Consider the following 20,390-nt stretch of genomic DNA (forward strand, 5'->3'; position numbering starts at 1 on the left):
ACAAGTGTAGGAAGAATCGCGAATTGGGGCACAGTCTATCCAACCCCCCTTCTAGTCGGTCATTCATCTCCAATAGTAAACCCTAAGTGGTGGAAAGTCGAAGCAGGTGGGGGGAGTGAACACTTGTTGAAAAAGTCTTAGACGATCGTAGTAGGTCAATAGTGATCGGATGCTTGAGGAGGGCCCGGAGCATATCAATAGTGATTGGATGCTTGAAGAGAGGTCTAATCTATGAGAATAATGATGATCCTTATTTGATGGTGAAAGTCTTAGAGGGCCAAAGTAGTTCAATAATGATCGGATACTTGTAAGCAGCCTCAGAATAAGTCAATAGTAATCGGATACTTGAGGGGAGATCCAAACCATAAGAATAATGATAGTCTTTCATTTGAGAAGAGAATTGCTAAAAATATAATCAAAGTCCCATATTAAAAAATATATAAAAAAGATCATAAACTTAAAACATAGAAAATATCTCAAAACAAATCCACGAGGTTATATGTGATTTTTTTTTTTTAGGGGGGGTCATAACAAATACTAATATTAGGAACTACTGAATTCAATAGTCATGCCATAAGCACTGAACGTTCTTCATCTCATGCTTCTAATCAAGATTCCCTAAGTTTTTAGTTTTGTACTCGTAAGATTGCTTAACTTTCCCTTTCCTTTAAGCATAATACTAACCAGTTGAGACCACTCGAGATAGTTTTTCCCATTTAATTTATTACAACCTAGATTTTTTATAATTTTTTAAATTGTTGAGATTGAACCAGCTATTTCTACAACTTCTAACTTTTTTATAAGTCGAAACTTATAATAAAAAAAGGGTAAGAAATAAAGCAAAATCAGCAATGAAAGTTGAGCAATAAAGATAAACCTATAACGATAAATCTTAAAGAAAGGAATCCAACTATGAAGTTGATAAAAAAGAAACACCGGAAATATTTTATCTTGTAATTAGAAAATAAAGTAAAATAAAAAATAGTGATGAAGGTTAGAAGAAACATAAATTTGAGCATAATACTACGATATTATGACGAAAACTAAAAAATATATAAACTCATAACCGATCCAATATATGAGATCCTAACCCCCTTTATAGATTGATAACATAACATATTTTTCATAAAATAATATTTTAATTATTCTAATAAAAGCACTAACAAACTTCCAAAAAATTAAACAATCTTTTATAGAAACTAACTATATTTCATAATTTATGTAATCATGATCCCATCATAATTTATAGAATATTTTGGGTCTAAATTTTAGAGATATTATGTAGTTATAAAACTATATTTTTCCTGCATTTATTTTTAAATTAAGTGTATAATTTAGAAATAAACTAAACTTTAATTTAGTTGTACCCTTCAAAAATTTTGCCATTAATTTCCCAACGTTTATAGTGTCATCCAGTTGATTTGGTGAGTAATATATTTAGTCAAAGGATAGGATTTTCTATATATATATATATATATATATATATATATATATATATATATATATATATGACTTACCAAATCCTCAACTAGTAGCGCAGAGAGAAACTGCATCATAATCGAATCCAAGTTGATATACTCATTGTGGGTGAAGTAGTTAAACTACTTTTGGCTTTGCTTGGCTTTAAGAGGAGTTTTATTTACCAACTCCTTGTCCTTTTATTTTGTTACTAATCAATTTAATTAACCTATTGATAATATTTTGACAATGACTTATCTCATTTCAAACATCACTTATCTACCCCATAATGTAAATGAAATTGTTTTGTGCCAATTTTATCCGCTCCATTGTCGACATGTTCTGATATTTGATTTGCTTCGGTAGATGAAGAAGATCATAAGCATACATGAAACTGAAATGAAATTATCAATTGATCCTACTATTTTCTTCCTAGTGGAATTTGAAAATACCTTAGTAGGATTTTGCACTATCCATTTGGATAAGCTAAGATACAATAACTTCAAATAGTGATGTCAAAGTGGGTCTATTGGACTAGATAATACCTTAGTGTATATATATTGTAGTAAAATGCGATTACATTCATCCAACATCAATTAGCATATATCTTACTATATTTCATGAGCATGATTTACATTCGCGCATCCTATTTTTATGTGATTTCGTTACTTTTACTCATTTAGTTCGGAGATCTACTCTTTTCATTTTTTTGATTGATAGAACATATTTTGGAGCAAAAATGGAGTACAAGGGACGTTGGAGCAAAATTCAACAAAGCATGGTCGCGTCTCCTAGGCACGGTCGTACCTTATTTAGCCACCACATGATCATGCCTCACAGCCATGGTCGTGTCTCCAGAAAGTCCTAGGGCCAATGCACAGAAAGTTTAATGGTTTGGTCGTGCCTCCCAGGCAATGATCCGTCCACCTTTGGAGCAAGGAAACATCCCAAAGACAATGGCAATCTCCTCGCTAAGTATTTCTTCTCCTCCATTCTAAAATTTGGGTTGTAAGAATGTTTTCTTTCATGTCTTTGGTTTGCTCTTCCTTCTACATGGAGTAGACCTCCAAATTCTAGGATATAAGAAGTAATTATGATATAATATTGATGTATGAATTATGAATTTGTCTATTTCCTAGTTCTATAATATGTTTGACTTATTTTATTGTGTCAAACCTTGTTTGTATTTGATTAAATGTGAGTGTGGTGAATGCATTTGGATGTAAATTATTGGTCATCATGCAAAGGAGGTGCTTTGGATTATATAATCAAGGACCATGGATTTGTATTTGTAACGACCCGCCTCCTACTGACTAGATTGCGAGGCCGATCGTTACGTAATGCTGTGCTAAATTACTATTGCGGAAAATCTGGATTGATTAAAATTTTTACTAAACTAATTACTGTAAACTGAACTTAACATTCTAGGTGTACCTAGGAGTCGTACACATGCTAGGGGAGGTGTTCTATGCCTTTCGGATGTCCTGCTAGCTGTAATCAGGCATTTCAATCGATTCATGGATCGATTGGGCTGTCAGATCGATCCCGTGATCGATCCAGCTTGATACTAGCACGGAAGAAGGCTCTGGACCGATCGACTGACCGATCCACAAGCTTCATCGCTACTATACGTGGCTGGATCGGTCTACCGACCGATCCAGGAGTGCACTGATCGGTCGGCTGACCGATCAGTGAGCTTTTGCACTCACTGTTCGCCTCTGGATCGGTCGGCTGACCGATCCATAAACTCTCTGTTCGTGACTGGATCGGTCAGCTGAACGATCCAGTGGCACAACTCAACTCTGATCGATCCGTGGATCGATCGGAGTTTCTGATTTCGCACTGAAACTCTGATTTCAGCACTTGTTCGTGCCAAAATCTCACATTTCACTTATACAATCCATAGAATATATTCTAATGACATAAAGCTAGCATTCTAAACTGGATATAAAGCATGATTTACTAGTTCGTAGCATTTAACAATTAAAAGTGCGTGAAAATAGAAATACTAAAGGTTCAATTGTTTAAGCTTGCTAGATCCCCTAAGGATCTTTTATTCCATGTTCCTGCCACACACACCATCTCTGCATTGACCTCCAGCTTCCTCTGCTAGTCCATCTTCCCTTTATCTCTATCTGCAGTATAAGGGAAAATAGTATCTGTAAGCTTTAAGCTTAGTAAGAAACCAACTACCTCACTAAAACATACATACGATGTAATATGTTTTTAAAACATGCTATTTGAAAATACATACTGAATATGCTAAGCATGGCATGACATACAACACATAGAAGTAAACTGATCATGGCAATAAAGCTAATGATAAACTATCATTTGTATCAACAGAAAACTAAACTAATCTGAACATAAACTGAGCTAGACTGGAGCTGAATTCAAACTCAACTAACATAACTAATCTTTGTGAGTTTTGAAAAACTAATAATGTAATAGATTAAAGTACATAATCATACTGCTAGTGGGCCCGACAACTGTACATGCTATGCGCGCATCCTTAACTAGACCCGGGGTTGCAAATCCCGAATTTAGTAAGGTTTACTAGGTTATCTAAACCTAGGGACCGACTATGGGAGTCCAGCCCAGTGGATATCTAATCCTGTACAGTGCCACTGAAAATAAAATACTGAACATAACTACTAGTTGCTTATTTTGCTATTTCTAGGTTATCTGAACCTAGAGCTAGGTTATCTAAACCTAGAGGCGACTGTGGGAGCCCACCCATTGGACCGTAGTCCCATGTAAGCTGTAGTAAGGCTAACTAAGCTATTTTAAATGCTTCTATTGCATTTACTGAGCTATTAAAAAAATACCTAAGTTGCATTTTACTGAGCTAATCATTTAATCGAACATCAAGTGTGCTTAAACTCTCCCCTCTATTAGGGAGACTACCTCTAGGCACCCGACAACATCTAAAACCTCCAACTAAAGGGGGAAAGACGTGTCCGGCCCATCCAAAGGTACTCCCTAAATCCCTAAACCTGCGAGGAGGGTTAAATACACCCTATGTGTCCGAAAAATCTGCATATAACTAAACTAATGCATAGAAAACCAAACGGAGCTACTTATACTGCAGGTGAGGGGTTTCTTACCTCGTACGCTAATTTCCTTACAATTCTATTCGCTAGAATTCTGGTGGAGACGACCCCTTCGACAATCTTCTCGCGTCTATGCGTTCCTCTCGCGAAGAAGAGCGTCCTCGTGCCGGAGTTGTCGCCGGAAGATGACCTTGGGGCCCTAGGGAAGGAACCCTAGGGTTGGCGCCGAGAGAAAAAGAGGAGAGAAGGGAGAGGGTCTGCGGTGAGGGTTTGGGAGGAGGAGAAGTTGCCGAACCAAAATAACCCTTCACCTAATTAATTCCCTATTTATATTAAGTGGGTATTTCGGCCCAACTTAAACTCAAATATAAATGTTTCCCTTTCCTTTCAGCACGGCCCTGCTGGGTTCAACTGGTTACTAGAATTATCCATAAACCATAGGTCTCGGGTTCAATTCCCGCCTAAGCTATTTTGTGGTTCTAATTATTTTTTGCTGCTTCCGCTACTCGAAAAATTTTGGAAAAATATCTAAAAATCCCAGAAAAATCATAGAATATTTATAATGCAGTTTCGAGAATTTTCGGGCGTTACAGTATTCTCGGTAATTTAGAGGTTTAAATGAAAATTATAATTCAAATATTGAGCAAACTGAGAACATCTACAAAGTTTGTGACAATGAAAGATTTAAGGAGAGGAAGAAGGAGGGAGCGATGCTTCAATATCTTATTCTAACAAGAACGAGATGTAGTTTTTTGTTATTTAATATTCTTTTTGTAGAATTTAAAGATTAGAAGGGGTGTGATTCTCAAATAGAGGAGTGACTTTGGTAGAGGAAGGATTTAGATGCTTTGTACGCATCATTTGGTAACTTCTCTTACTTCAAACCTCCTCCGCATTAGAGTTTTTTTTCTTTGGGACAATGAAAGATTTAAGTCTAGAGGATGTATATATGTTGGGTTGTAGGTTAGTTTTTATCATATTTCCTTTTGTGTAATAAATTTATCTAGTTGCATCATATATCATGTCATTATTTGTTTATTTTTCATAGCAAGATACTATCATGTTTGCTCTAGATATTTATGTTATTGTGATTTGATATGCTATTATGCTTAGTGATCTACTTCTTTCTATCCATAGTAGTTTGAAGTGAGCTATGCTGTTATTGGAAGAGTTTGAGTGTTGGCCTAATTTAAGGATCTCTCTACACTATGCCTGATTTTGATGGTAGATACTTTTGAAAATAGTCATAATTTATAGAACCAGACTAGTATGCTTGTTTCCTTTGTGACTTCTTAACTACATTTTGGTTATTAGATAACCTCAGTTCATGTTAACTCATTAAGAAAAATCTATATCCTGAACAAAAAAAATATGTCGCACTTTGCAATTACTTAAAGAAAAAAAAAAGAATAAGGGATAATAAAAATAATTATCGTGAGTAAAAACTAACAAGTTACCCCTTTGAAACCGAGTTAGATTATTAGAGAAATAATTGTTATGTTTCTTTTGATACTGAGTATTCCTTTGTTACATTATGTTGACTTTGAGATGGATGAACTTTACGAGTGGTAGGTAAGTGTCTATCGCTAGAAGCATGAAGAATATGGTTAGATGATGACTTGACTAGGCTTAGATATTGACACTAGAAAAAGTTAGGTCACTCATTGCACTGAGCACGATGAACTTCTACTTAGACCACACTCAAATAATTTTGTATCATGTGTAAGATCAGAAAGATGCTAGAGAGGGGGGTGAATAGCGTTCATCGATAAAAATTGTGAGTGAATTAAAAATAAGTACGCAGTGGAAGAATAAAAAAACAATGCTAACAAAACAAGTTTTACTTGGTTCAGAGCCTTCAACGACTCCTACTCCAAGGCCCGTACTCATCGACTGCTTTTGTTGGGCAATCACTATCAGTTCATAAAAAATGTTACAAGAGTTGAGTACAAGAACTGGAAATAAAAGTTACCAACAAATAGAAAGGAAACAAAATGCAGTCTCTCATTCTACAAACTTTAGAGTAGCCTTTTGATGTTGTCAAAGCCTTTTCAGAGTAGCACACAAGAAAGAAACTTATAGTAGTTGTTGTTCTGAAGCTCCTGGTCGAAGGCCTTTAAATAGGCCCATTCCGGGTGTCTGAAATCCCTCTGAGCACTTAGACAACGTGGCTCGGCTAGTCGATACGCTCCACATCAGCTTGTGGAAGAGTTTTCAAGTCTGGCGCCTGGACCGACTCCAAGTGCCTGGACCGCCTGGGTGCCGCGACACTCTCCTAGGCGAGCCTGGTACGAGTGCCCTAACTCTCCTTTTCTTAAGCATCTTCTTCCATGCAAAAAGATTAGTCCAGGTAATAGAAAATATATTTATCCTGCAAAACAGAGTAAACACAATATAATAAAATAATAGTAGTATTAGATCCTATCTTCTCGAAATCAGGATTTAGTCAAGATCTTAACTTAGGTTTTCCAAATAGACCTAAATTGGATCAACGCTTACAGTTCCCTCAATGGGGAATGCGTCCTCACTAGATCTCTCCTCCATATGCTTACCTTCACTTACCAACTACAGTCACTTGACTTACCTTTGACCCACCAGGTGTTCTCGCCATTTGTTAAGTCCCCAGACCTAACTGGACTTCTACCAGTTGTCAGGTCCCGCGGACCCAATTGTACTTCCCGTAGATATCAGGCCCAGTGAACCTATTTGGACTTCCCACCAGCTATCAGGTCCTGTAGACTTAGCTGGATTTCAGCCTGGTATTAGGTCCTTCAGACCAGTCAACTCTTGTACACTTGGTAGAAAGATTAGATAAACAACACATCTAACTTTAACTTATTTGTCATACATCAAAACTAGATTATTAGTGCAACATGCACCAACAATCTCCTCCTTTTTGATGTAATGACAACCTTGGTTAAAATTAGAGAAAAAATGCAATTAAGCAAACATTGAGTAAAGTGAGTTGGCATAATTTGATTTTTCTTAAGTTAGCATGATTTGATTTTTCTAACTTAACCCACTATCCTCCCCTTTGTCATATATCAAAAAATCATGTACGAAGCATAAATAATTAAATAGAGGTTTTAGCAAAAAGGACTTTGTAAACTTAGTTTTGCAAGCAAGTTTTCAAACAATTATGGCAAGTACTTCGAAGAATTTTGAAAGCAAAGTTTTGAAAACCAACTATTTCAAATAGAAAGTGTTATCATTTGAAATAAAAATTTACAAGTAATGTTTTCAAATAACAACTTTAGAATGGTAAAATCTCAGGTTAGGGAGAGGTTTTAACAAAAAATTCCAAGTCAAATTCTAAGGAAATTGAAACCATATGAGTAGACTTTTTCAAAAATTTTGTATGTAAAGTTTGAGAAAACTTCAAAAATTTCTATGTAAAGTTTGTTAAACATTTCTTAAAAAACCTTTGTCAAAGATTTTTGAGTAAACTTTTTCAAGAATTTCTAAGTAAAGTTTGTTAAACATTTCAAAAAAAAAACTTTTGTCAAACATTTCTGAATAAACCTTTTCAAGAATTTCTAAGTAAAGTTTTCAAGTATTTTTAAGTAAACATTTTCAAAAAGTTCTAAGTAAACTTCAAAAATTCCTAAATAGACTTTTTCAAAAATTTCTAAGAAAATTTTCAAAAATCTCGGAGTAAATTTTTAAGTAAATATTTGTAGAGTAATTTCAAAAAAAATAAGTAAATTTTTGCAAGTAAATTTTTAATTATTTTTTTGTAAATCTCAGAGTAAACAGTTTTAAGTAAATCATTTCTAAGTAAAGTTTTCAAAGGAATTTTAAACAAAAATTCTCTAATTAATATTTTCAAAGGAAGTTTTTTTTAAAAAAAAATCTTCTAAGGGATAAATTTTAAAGGAATTGTTAGAGAAAAAAATTGAAGGAAATAAAAAAATTTAAGCAACCTTTCAAGAAATTTAGGAAAAAAAATTTCTCAAGTGATCCTCTCCCTAAATCTGATATCTTTATTTGAAAAATAATCATTCAATTACCAATATCTTTAGTACATATTTAGGCATTAGTTACTAACTAACTAACTATATAGAGGATAGCAGTGTTCACTTGGTTAGTCAAGTTAAGCAAGATTTGATCCAATTTGTTGCTTACTAAGAAGGATTGTTTAGCTTGATTACTGTATTTTGGTATTTTATACCCAGACTTATGTTGATGCATAAATATCAACATTTGAAGTCTAGGCAAGAGGCCTACACATATAACACCATTCTATATTTTTAAATACACAATCAAGGTAGACTTAGTGTGTTTGTGAGATGCTCATTTCCTAGATCTATAGGATCATGCTTTCTATAGATTTGATCTAGACTAAGGCTAAAACAATTTTGCAACACTAGAGAAATGGAAATTTTTAAAAAATATAAGTAAATAATTTTCCTAGAATCATTTGAAAATTTGTTTGATAATAAAAGTCCTAGTCTATCGTGCACATTCCCAGTCATCTTTGTAAATTATTGAATTCAGATTCTGGTAGTGGTTTGGTAAAATTGTCAGCCAAATTTAACTTGGACTCAACATATTTTAGTTCAATATCTCCTTTGGCGGCATGATCTCTAATAAAGTGATGTTTTATTTCAATATGTTTGGTTCTTGAATGATGCACGGGATTTTTGTTTAAGTTGATTGAACTAATATTATCAATATGGATTTTTACATTTTGATATTATAAGTTAAAGTCTTTTAATGTGTACATCATCCATAACAGTTGTGCTACACACTCACCCATTGCTATATACTAAGCTTCAATAGTAGATAAAGCAATACAATGTTGTTTTCTACTAAACCAGTTGACAAGTGAGGATCTAAGTAATTGGCATCCACTACTTGTACTTTTATGATCTAGTTTATAACCGGTATAATCAGAGTCTGAGTAGCCTATTAGTTCAAAATTAGGTGTTCTAAAATACCAAATTCCTACATTTGGTATTCCTTTTAAATATCTAAAAATTCTTTTTACATTAGTTAAGTGGGACTCCTTAGTACATGTTTGGTATCTAACACATATACCAATTGCAAATAAGATATCAGGTCGACTTGCAGTTAAGTATAAAAGACTACCTATGACACTCCTATAGTATTTTAGATTTATGGCTTTTCCATTTGGGTCACTATCTAAGGTTATCTTAGTTGTCATTGGTGTTTTTATTTCTTTGGTATTTTCCATTGCAAATTTTATAAGTAATTCTTTGATGTATTTTTGTTGGTAGACACAATTTCCTTCATTAGTTTGTTTAATCTATAATCTTAAAAATTAAGTTAGTTTACCTACTAGACTCATTTCAAATTCTTGTTCATTAAGGTTATAATTCTTGTAAAAGTTCTGAGTTGGTTGAACCAAAGATTATGCCATCTATATATACTTGGGCTATAAAGATATCTTGTTTGACTGACTTTACAAATAGAGTTGGATTAATTTAACCATAGTTGAACACTTTGGAGATTAGGTAGGAGGGCAGCCGTTCATACAAGGCCCTAGGTGCTTGTTTAAGACCATATAAGACTTTCTTAAATTTAAAGACATGGTCAGGATGATCTATACTTTCAAACTCAGGTGGTTGACCTACATAAATTTCTTCTTTTATTAGCCCATTTAAGAAGGTGGATTTAATATTCATTTGATAAAGCTTGAATCCTTTATGAGTTGCATAGCTCAGTAGCATTCTAATAGACTCAAGTTTGAATACTGGATCATATGTTTCATCATAGTCAAGTTCTTCTACTTGACTAAATCCTTTAGTTACTAGTCTAGTCTTGTTTCTAACAATTTTTCAATTTTCACTTAGTTTATTTCTGAATACCCATTTGTTTCTATTACCTTTTTATTATTAGGTAGTGGTACTAAGTCCCAGACTTCATTTCTCTCAAATTGGGTCAGTTCTTCTTATATGACTATAATCCAGTCTGGGTCAAGTAGGGATTCTTTTATAGTTTTGGGTTAAATTTTAGAGATTAAGGATATTTGACTTAGGTTTCTGAATGATGATCTAGTCTGAACTCTTAGGTCTGGATCACCTATTATTTGTTCAATTGGATGGTCTAAGCTGACTCTTATTATTCTAGGTTGTGTTTGTTCTTGTGGTTGATTTTGTTCAACTTCATATTCGTCTATTGGATTTTCACTTGCTCCCCCTAGATTAGTGCTCGCTCTAGCGAAATCAATTGGTCGATATTGAGGTTGAGTTGAGTTAAGCTCTTTGGAGTTAGTAATTTCATCAAATTTTACATTGGTTGTTTCCTCGATTCTTAGAGTGATTTTATTGTAAACTCTATATCCTCTACTATTTAGGGAGTACCCTACAAAGATTCCATTTTCTACTTTTGAGGGAAATTTTTCCAAATATATGTAAATAGGATGGTCAAATACTTTAAAGTATTTTATATTAGATAATTTATTATAGTAAATTTCAAATGAGGTTTTATTATATTTTTATTTATTGTTGCTCTATTTTGTACATAGCAGGTTGTACTAATAGCTTTTACCCAGAGATATTTTGATAATTGGTATTCATTAAGAATTATTTAAGCGACTTCTTGGAGAGTTCAATTTTTTTCTTTCTACTATTCTGTTTTGTTGAGGGGTATTTGGACATGAAAATTCTTGATGATATCCATTTTCTAAGCAGAATTTAGTAAACCTATGATTTTTAAATTTCCCACCATTATCACTCTTAATTCTTTTGATTTTTGAATCTTTTTCATTTTCAATTTGTTTACAAAAATTACTAAATATTTCAAATGTTTCATCTTTATTTTTTCAAAATTTTATCCAAGTAAATCTTGAGTAATCATCAATTATTACTAGACAATATAAATTTTCATTAATAGATTTTATCCCGTGTGAGTCAAATAAATCTAGGTGTAACAATTTAAGTGTTGAATTTGTTTGAATCTGATTAGTTGGTTTGTGGGTTAATTTGGTCTATTTTCCTTATTGTCAGTCATTATAAATTATTGATTCTAAGTTAGATAGTTTTTGTAGTCCTCTAACTAAGCCATTTATTTTAGTGAGGTTTCTAAAGTTAGTATGAGACAATCTCCTATGCCACAACCAGATTTCCTCTTTTTATGTCAAGTGACACTTAAGTAAAGAGCTAGTTAGGTTAATTATATATATGTTATTATTCCTAAGTCCTTTCAATTTTATTGTTAGGTCTTTGATATGTTTAATTAAGCATTCAGTGGAAGTAAACTTAACCTTAAATTCAGAGTCACACAATTGACTAACACTTAGTAGGTTAAATTTGAAATTTTCAACAAGGAGTACTTTATTAATAATAAAATTAGATTCTAATTCAATATTACTTATTCCAATTACCTTCAGTTTGCCGTTGTTTCCAAAGGCAACTCTTCCTAGTCTTTTGAAGGTCAACTTTGTAAATATTGTTTGATCCCCGGTCATGTGTCTGAAGCAACCACTGTCCAATATCCATTTAGATTCCTAAGAATTAGAAGAAATAAGCTTTTAGCTCAAGTGTGATTTTTTTAAAATTTAATTTGATTTAATTTAAATTTTATCCTTATTCATCTTACCTAGTCTATGTTTTTAGACAAGGGATTCTATAGTTTTATGAGATGAGTTAGGTAGAATTTTAGGGTTTGGTATAACTTGTGTTAGATTTAAGTTTAGCTTTAGGTTCAACAAACAGGCATTCTTTGGATAAACTTCTAAGCTATGGCGAGTCACCTGAATATCATTAGAGTAACCACACCTTTGAGGTTTTTCAAATAGTCCTATCCATTAAACTTAATAATAAAACTTTGGTCTAACTAGCTAGGATTGCTATGGGGTAGCCTTAGTTAGTTCCACTAGGTTAAATAAACCAGGTCGAAGTCATATCTTCCTAGACATGTATAGACAGAACTTTCCTAACCAACTATTATCCAAAACATCTCCAGTGCTATTTTTTAAGTTAAACTTTTGTCCCTTTTTAACCTAATCCTAATTACTCAGTTGGGTAAACTATTATTTTGGAGGTGCCAGTTAATTTAGAGTCTCCCCCTGAATTATTAAACTTTTGGGTTTAGGTTTTAGGTTTATGTTGATTTTTTTTATAGTTATAATAAACTTGATGGTAATTTAAATTAGCCTTGTAATTATTTGATTTAAATTTATTTGAGTTTGAATTGTTTGACTTCATTTTACAATTTGATTTATTTGATTTTATTTCATTCTTTAGTTTGGAATTTAGCTTTGAAGGTTTATTTTGGTTTGGTTTTGAATTAACAGGTTTAGTTAGATTTGGTTTTAGATAATAAATTTTATTTTTAGATATATAAAATTGATTGAGTCATACTTACGTGGTTGAGCTGTTGGTTGGACCTAGGAAGATCGTACTGGTTCCACTATACAAAAATTTTGTACAAGTGTCGAACCTTTCCTAAACAACCTATTATGTTCTTTAGAAGTTAAATTAGAAATCGCAAACGGAACTTAACATTATTGATTCCAAATTTAACTTATCTGTTCTTAATGATTTAAATTTGGATCGCAAGTGGAACTTAACACTATTGATCAAAATCAGCCTATGTTATAAATTCAATTGAATATTAATTTCTAAAATTGGCTTCTAGGACTGCATGGTGAGGCACATGGCCTTCTTGGGTATGGGAGCATCCACCACCGCCTAGACAAAGCCTTTTAAGGAAAGCTAATATTTAATTTCCTTATATAACTCTAGGTTTAACCAAAAGGAACAATCGAATCACAAATTCGAAAAACAAAAAAAACACAACTTTAAAAAAAAATCTAAAAAACTAGAATCTAATGTCTCTTGTGTTTGGAATTCTTACAAAGAAATATAACTAGCATTATGCGGAAGAAAAATACTAGTTATACCTTTTCTTCATAAGCTAATAACCTCAAGATCTTCTGCCGTATTCCTCGCCTCCTCTTGACGTCGTGTGAGCGACGATCCTCCAAGATGAACACCATCCAAAGAGCTTCTCCTCCTTCTCTAAGTTTCGGCCACCACCACCACCAAGGAGCAAAAGAGAACAAAGGGAAAAGAGAGGGAGAGAGGGCCGGCCACAATGAGGAACTCCACCTAGAGAATAAGAATTGATAATTATTGATGTCTCCTCTCCCCTTCTTTTATATTACTTGCCCAAGGCAAATAAGGAAAGACTTTTTACAAAAATTAAAATCTTTCTCTTGTTTTTCTTTTTCCCCTTTTATTTTTCCTTTTCCTTTCTCTTGATTGATTCAATCATCCAAACAATGATTGATTGTTTTATTTGATTTGGCCGACCCCTTGCTTGGGCACCAAGCAAGGGTGGTTGGCGCCTTAAAAGGAAAGAAATAAACTTGTAAAAAATTTTATAAGCAAAGAATAAACTCTTATAAAATTTTACAAGCTCTTTTTTGATTTCCTAATGTGGATGTTAAAAAAAGAAAGTTTTAAAAATTAAAACCATGTTTTAAAATTTAAAACTTCTATTCTAAAATTTCTTTTTTTAAACATGGTTACAAAATTTAAAATTTAAAACTTCTCTTCTTTTTTCTAAAACCATGAGGATGGTTAAAAAAGGAATGTTTTAAAAATTTTAAGCTTTCTTTTAAACCATGTAGCTTAATTCAAATAAGGAAAGTTTTATATTTTAAAATCTCTCTTTTAAAACTTGTAGTTTTCTACAAAAAGAAGATTTTAAAAATTCAAAACACCCCTCCTAATTTGACATATCATGGTCGGGCCCCTCTTTCCTTGGACACCAAGCAAAGGCCCGACCACTTTGTGAAGGAGATTGGCCGCCCCTTTGGCTTGGTCACCAAGCCATGGGCTGACCCCCTCTTGGACACCAAGAAGGGCTTTTATTTGGATGGACTTGAGGCTTTAATGAGGCTACGACAGGCACCTAGAGGAGAAATTGGTTTTGGCCTTCTGATAAGCTTGAGTATCCCGTGTTCGCCCGAACACACAACTCAAGTTCATCAATAATAACTCATTTCACTAGAGAGTTATTATTGCACTACCGCACCAATCCCAAATTACATTATGGGTTGCTTCATATCATGAGTGTGTTAGTATCCCTGTGTTTAAGATATCGAATGTCCATTAATTTAATTGAGTTACTGACAACTCACTTTAATTAATGTCTTAGACCAAGAGTAGTACCACTCAACCTTATTGTCATGTCAGACTAAGTCCACCTGTTGGGTTTAACATGATAATCCTTATGAGCTCCTCTTGGGGCATTTTCAACCTAGATTACTAGGACACAGTTTCCTTTTATAATCAACAACACACACTATAAGTAATATCATTTCCCAACTTATCGGGCTTATTGATTTATCGAGCTAAATCTCACCCTTTGATAAGTTAAAGAAATAAATACTAAATATATATGCTTGTTATTATATTAGGATTAAGAGCACACACTTCTATAATAACTAAGGTCTAGTTCTTTTATTAAGTCAGTATAAAAAGAACTTATCTAAAATGGTCCTACTCAATACACTTAGAGTGTACTAGTGTAATTTATTAGTCAAAATAAATTAATACCTAATTACACTACGACTATTCCATTGGTTTGTTCCTTTCCATCTTAGTCGTGAGCGACTGTTTATAATTTATAAAGAACTGAAAACATGATCTTCTGTGTGTGACATCACACACCATGTTATCTACTATATAAATTAATTGAACAACTACACTTAACAAATAAATGTAGACATTTGACCAATGTGATTCTTTTATTTTAAAAATAAATGTTTACAAAATCTAGGCTTTTAGTATACACTCTAACAATCTCCCACTTATACTAAAAGACTAAGCTTCCATATCTGCTGCCATACATCTGATTCTCATCCCTCCACATGCCGATCAAAAGCTTTCGCCGGAAGGGCCTTAGTGAAAGGATCTGCCAGGTTATCTGCTGATGCAATCTTGGCGACAACAATTTCTCCTCGCTTGACTATGTCTCATATCAGGTAGTACTTACGCTCTATATGTTTACTTGCCTTATGGGCTCGTGGTTCCTTCGAGTTTGTAACGGCACCGCTATTATCACAATAAATTGTGATGATTTTGGGCAAACCAGGAATCACATCTAAGTCAATTAGGAAGTTCCTAAGCCATACAACTTCTTTGGCTGCCTCAGAGGCTGCCACATACTCAGCTTCCATGGTTGAATCAGAAATGCATTTCTACTTGACACTCCTCCATGCAATGGCTCCACCTCCTAAAGTAAACACATAGCCTGATGTAGACTTACTATTATCCCTATCTGATTGAAAATCTGAATCCGTGTAACCCACAGGGAGCAAATCGTCTGCTTGGTAAACTAGCATATAATCTCTAGCCCTTCTTAGGTACTTTAATATATGTTTTACAGCAGTCCAATGTCCTTGTCCAGGGTTACTCTGATATCTGCTAACAATGCCCACGGTAAAACAGATATCTGGCCTCGTACACAGTATTGCATACATTAGGCTTCCCACAACCGAAGCATAAGGAACTGCCTTCATGTCCTCTATCTCCTTTGATGTCTTTGGAGACACACTACTACATTTTTCACCAATGACAACATCCAAAAAATGTGGCCTAAAGTATAAAAACCGTTGCCTTTTCTTTAGACAACGGTTTTTAAACCGTGGTATAGTCAGCCGTTGCCTTTTGTTTAGGCAACGGTTTTACTAATAATTCGCAACACTATAAAAAAAATCGCAGCCTTTGATGAATATAGCCAACGGTTTTTTAATCATTCTATGGCAACGGTTTATGACCATTATCTATGATAGCAACAGAAAAAACCGTTGCCTTTGATTGCAACACAGGAAAAACCGTTGCCTTTGATTGCAACATAGGAAAACCGTTGTTATTGATAACAACAGAGGAAAACTGTTGTCGTTGATAGCAATAGAAAAAATTAATACTAAAAATATATCAATTGAAGAAAATTATACCAATTAAAGAAAAACATGCTCAAAATATATTAATCATCCACATACATATTGAAGAAAATTAATTACGTTGTTATCCAAAACAAAATATTATAATACTCAAACAAATATACTAATTAACAAAGTATGCATCATCTTCATCCACATTTGTCTTAATATTTCTCTACCTTAAACTTAAATCTTTGCACACAAAATATAAAATCATTTGTCATCTATCATTACTGATCAAAACATTTAATCTGCATCCACATTTGACCTTCATCCACTATCAGTACTTGTACTAAAAAATCAAGCTATATAACATCATCTTCTTCCGCTTCTATGTCCAACATTTGATCTTCATCCACATGATCACCATCCATATTAGGATCCTTTATATAAAATCAGTACAAAGTAATTATCGCAAATGTAGGGGTGGTAAAAGATGCAACATTTTGCAAAATAGATCAAGCTATCTGTTCCAATTTTCAAACACAGTGAAAATAGAGACCCCAAGTTAGTCAGGTATACCAAGGATAAGATATGAAGATCTAACTAATAACTAAATTTGGAGTCTATTGAAGGGTGCAATAAGTCAAGAGGTTACGTGCAATAAGTCAAGTTAGACAGGTATACCAAGGATGCAATAAGTCTATTGAAAAAGGGAATTACCACAAGTTATGCCTTGAGTGCATAAATATTTGAACAAATTCCAAAAATATTTATTTAATATGAACTTCATTTTTACCTTGGGATTATTTGGAGCATGAGTAGATGTGGATGAACGTAGACCACTATTAGCATCACATGGAGATAACAAAGCTGCCAAAGACTCCATGTCTACTCTTGAGTCATTTTGATTTAACATGGTCCTTAGAAGAAGTTGAAATTTTTGCTCCATTGACGCAATCTCTTTACTATGTTTCACCTCCATCTCTTCATGTTTTGCTTCTATCTCGTGCACCTTATCAGTTAAATGTTTGACTTCATTAGCATGCCTTTTCTCAATTTCTGCTATTTCTTCATTTCTTTTTAAGAGTGTAGGTGTTGTAGTTCTTCCATAGCATCGCACTCTCCCTGGCTTCTCTTTGCCAAATACAGTCTTAAAAGCCTCAGTAGAAGGTACACCAGAATTTTCAATCAAGTCTTGAAGTTTTGTCTATCAATTGTATAAGTAATGTTAATTGTGATAGTGAATAATTACATTTGACATGTAAAGCGTAGAGAAATACTTACAATTGCATTATTTGTTTCTTGATCTAGTTGTTTTGCTTTCTTACTCTGTCAAGTTTCAATGAACATTTCAGCTTGAGTTGGAGACTCTTTATCCTCCTTGCTTGCACTCTGCATGAAGAAAACAATGATTTAAGCACTAAATTTAGGCCAATTTAAATGTATGCTTATAACAAATAGAATAGAATACCAATCTCTCCTTTATACAAGAAAAACTTATAGGCCCTGCACGGTGTCTCCATTTTTGCTGAGCAATATTTTTAGCATTTTGATCACTTATTTCCTAAATTCATCAATGAAAAATGAATTTTATCAAACATGAAAAATATAATATAAAATATTACTTAATTATAAAAATATGTATCTTACTTGAATGGTTTCAAGTCTCCAATAATCCATCAACACTCTAAAGTGTGCTTCTGGTATGTCTTGAGGATGATTTTTCAGCCGCTCGCGCATGGTTGTATACTCGGTGAAATGATTTTTCTTAATCCAACATTTATATCGCCTCCAAGCATCATTTATAATACCATACACAGCCTTCTCCCCTTTTTCTGGAATGATGTATTTTTGCTGCCAAGAAAAGTAATGCAGTTATAAAGATCTAATTTATAAAAATACTAAAACACATATGTAGTAGAAACACAAAAGTAAAAAAGTTGATACATTGATATAATTCCATATGTGTTGTTTGTTTGGAATAGCTTTCCAATTTGTGTAAGTAAGAGGACACAAATTTGCACTTCTTGCTATTGTTCCCAAGAAACTACTAAGTTGAGAAACTGTCTTCTGGTCTGGTCCAACGGGTTCTCCTTCTTTATTCAAGATGATTTCTTGTCTATCATTTATTGATCGTTCATGAACTTTTTTACACAATGTCTTTCCCCATTTTCTCTTCAATGTTGCCCCTAATTAACATTACGAATAAACAAGAAATTTCATATTTTCATAATGTCTAAAATAAGCAAAGACACTTAAAACACAAATGAGTTAAAATCAAAAGTTGATATCCCCTTAAACTAGAAAAAATGTTACCTTCGGTTGTATTGTCATTAGTATCCTCATCTTCTTCATTTTCAAAGTTGATATCCCCTTCAACTTCTTGTTCTATGTCATTTTCTTCACTCTCTTCATCTTCTAATTCCTCTTCTTCAAGTTGATCCCTATGGTTATTAATATATTTTTCAAGTGATATAGCAGGACACTTTGAAGTAGCCTTTGGCTTCTTAGAGGCTGGTTGTTCTTCCGTAGATCCTTGACCATGATCTCCTATTGTATTTCTCAGTTGTCTCTTCAAATTATTTGGACAAAATCTGTCATTTTGGTCATCAATCTTCTTAGATGATTCAGGTTGGACTAAAAATGCATGGTTATCAAGGTCTTTTTGACTTGGAATGTAAGTAGATCCTCCAACTTCGACTTCACTTCCAGTGGCTAAGGATTGCCTCATCTGGTCTTGCTTTTTGTGGTGTGTTTGAGTAGATCTTCATACTTGGGCTGCACTTCCAATGGCTAATAGCTTCTTCCTCTGTTCTTGCTTTCCATGTTGCATCAAAGTAGATCTTACTTCTAACTTTTCTTGCTGCATTCTAACTTCTTGAACTGCACTTGTAGTGCTTAATGGCTGCTTGCTTTGGTCTTTCTTTTGATGTTGTATTTGAGTATTTCTAGCTTCTTGGACTACACTTGCAACAGTAGAATTTTTCCTTGGCTCTTGATTTGAAGTAGATTCTTTGTTTTTCTTCATATTTTTGGCACCTTCTTGAATTGCACTTGTAGTGGTCAATGACTGCTTCCTTTGGTCTTTCTTTTGATGTTGTATTTGAGTATTTCTAGCTTCTTGGACTGCACTTCTAGCCGTAGAATTTTTCCTTGGCTCTTGCTTTGAAGTAGATTCTTTGTTTTTCTTCATATTCTTGGCACCTTCTATTTTTACTTTATACAGTTTGAGCAATTCAGCACTGGACTTAACTTGAAATTGATGAGGTTCAATATCAATTCTCCTGTTCATTTTTCTAAAAAAGGAAAAAACAAACCAAAAGCACATAAAATGATTAAAACAATAACATAACAAGTGAGACAATGTATGAAAAATTAAGAACAAAAGCACTGGAAGTAAGAACAAATTTCTGTAAACAAAGAGACTGGTGATACTATAAGATAAATAATATACTGAAGGATCAAATTGTCTCCAGAGAACTTAGGGAAATGAGACTGAGGAAAACAACTAGTGAGCCAAACAAGGAAGCATCTCTATACGGAAGGATCAAATTGTCTTTATACAGAAGGATCATGCCTTAAGCATACAAGTACGATATAAGAAGAAACAAAATTGTCATACCCTTCTGATCATTTCATATGCAGTACAGATATTGTCATTATGATATTAAACAAAATTCATGTGCATTTGTATGTTTTATGTACCGAGGAAAAAGAAATCATCTCTGTGATTGAAGGATCATGTCTTAAAGTAATAAAGAAAAGTTTGAAAAGAAACCAAATCCTCATACACTTGTGATTTAAAATCATTTTTGAAATCGGAGGATCAAGTATTAAGCAAAAAAAATAAGAATCGACATCTGACGTTGAAGAGGGCTTTACGCAACTATCCCAATGCCAAGATTCCTGTTTATCAACAATTTACGTTAGTTAGAAACTCTCAAGATTGGTTTAATTCCCAATTTTTGTCACAAAAGAGGAATATACTCACGAGGTCACCACCAACACAATACTCT

At 33.4% G+C, this 20,390-nt stretch overlaps 1 pseudogene; it reads right to left on the reverse strand.

Annotated features, from left to right (window-relative positions):
* Nucleotides 1–16,736: 16,736 nt before the first annotated feature.
* Nucleotides 16,737–19,105, reverse strand: LOC122038965 (annotated as a pseudogene).
* Between the last annotated feature and the right edge of the window lie 1,285 nt (nucleotides 19,106–20,390).

Source organism: Zingiber officinale, chromosome 1B (assembly GCF_018446385.1).
Source record: "Zingiber officinale cultivar Zhangliang chromosome 1B, Zo_v1.1, whole genome shotgun sequence".
NCBI lineage: Eukaryota > Viridiplantae > Streptophyta > Magnoliopsida > Zingiberales > Zingiberaceae > Zingiber > Zingiber officinale.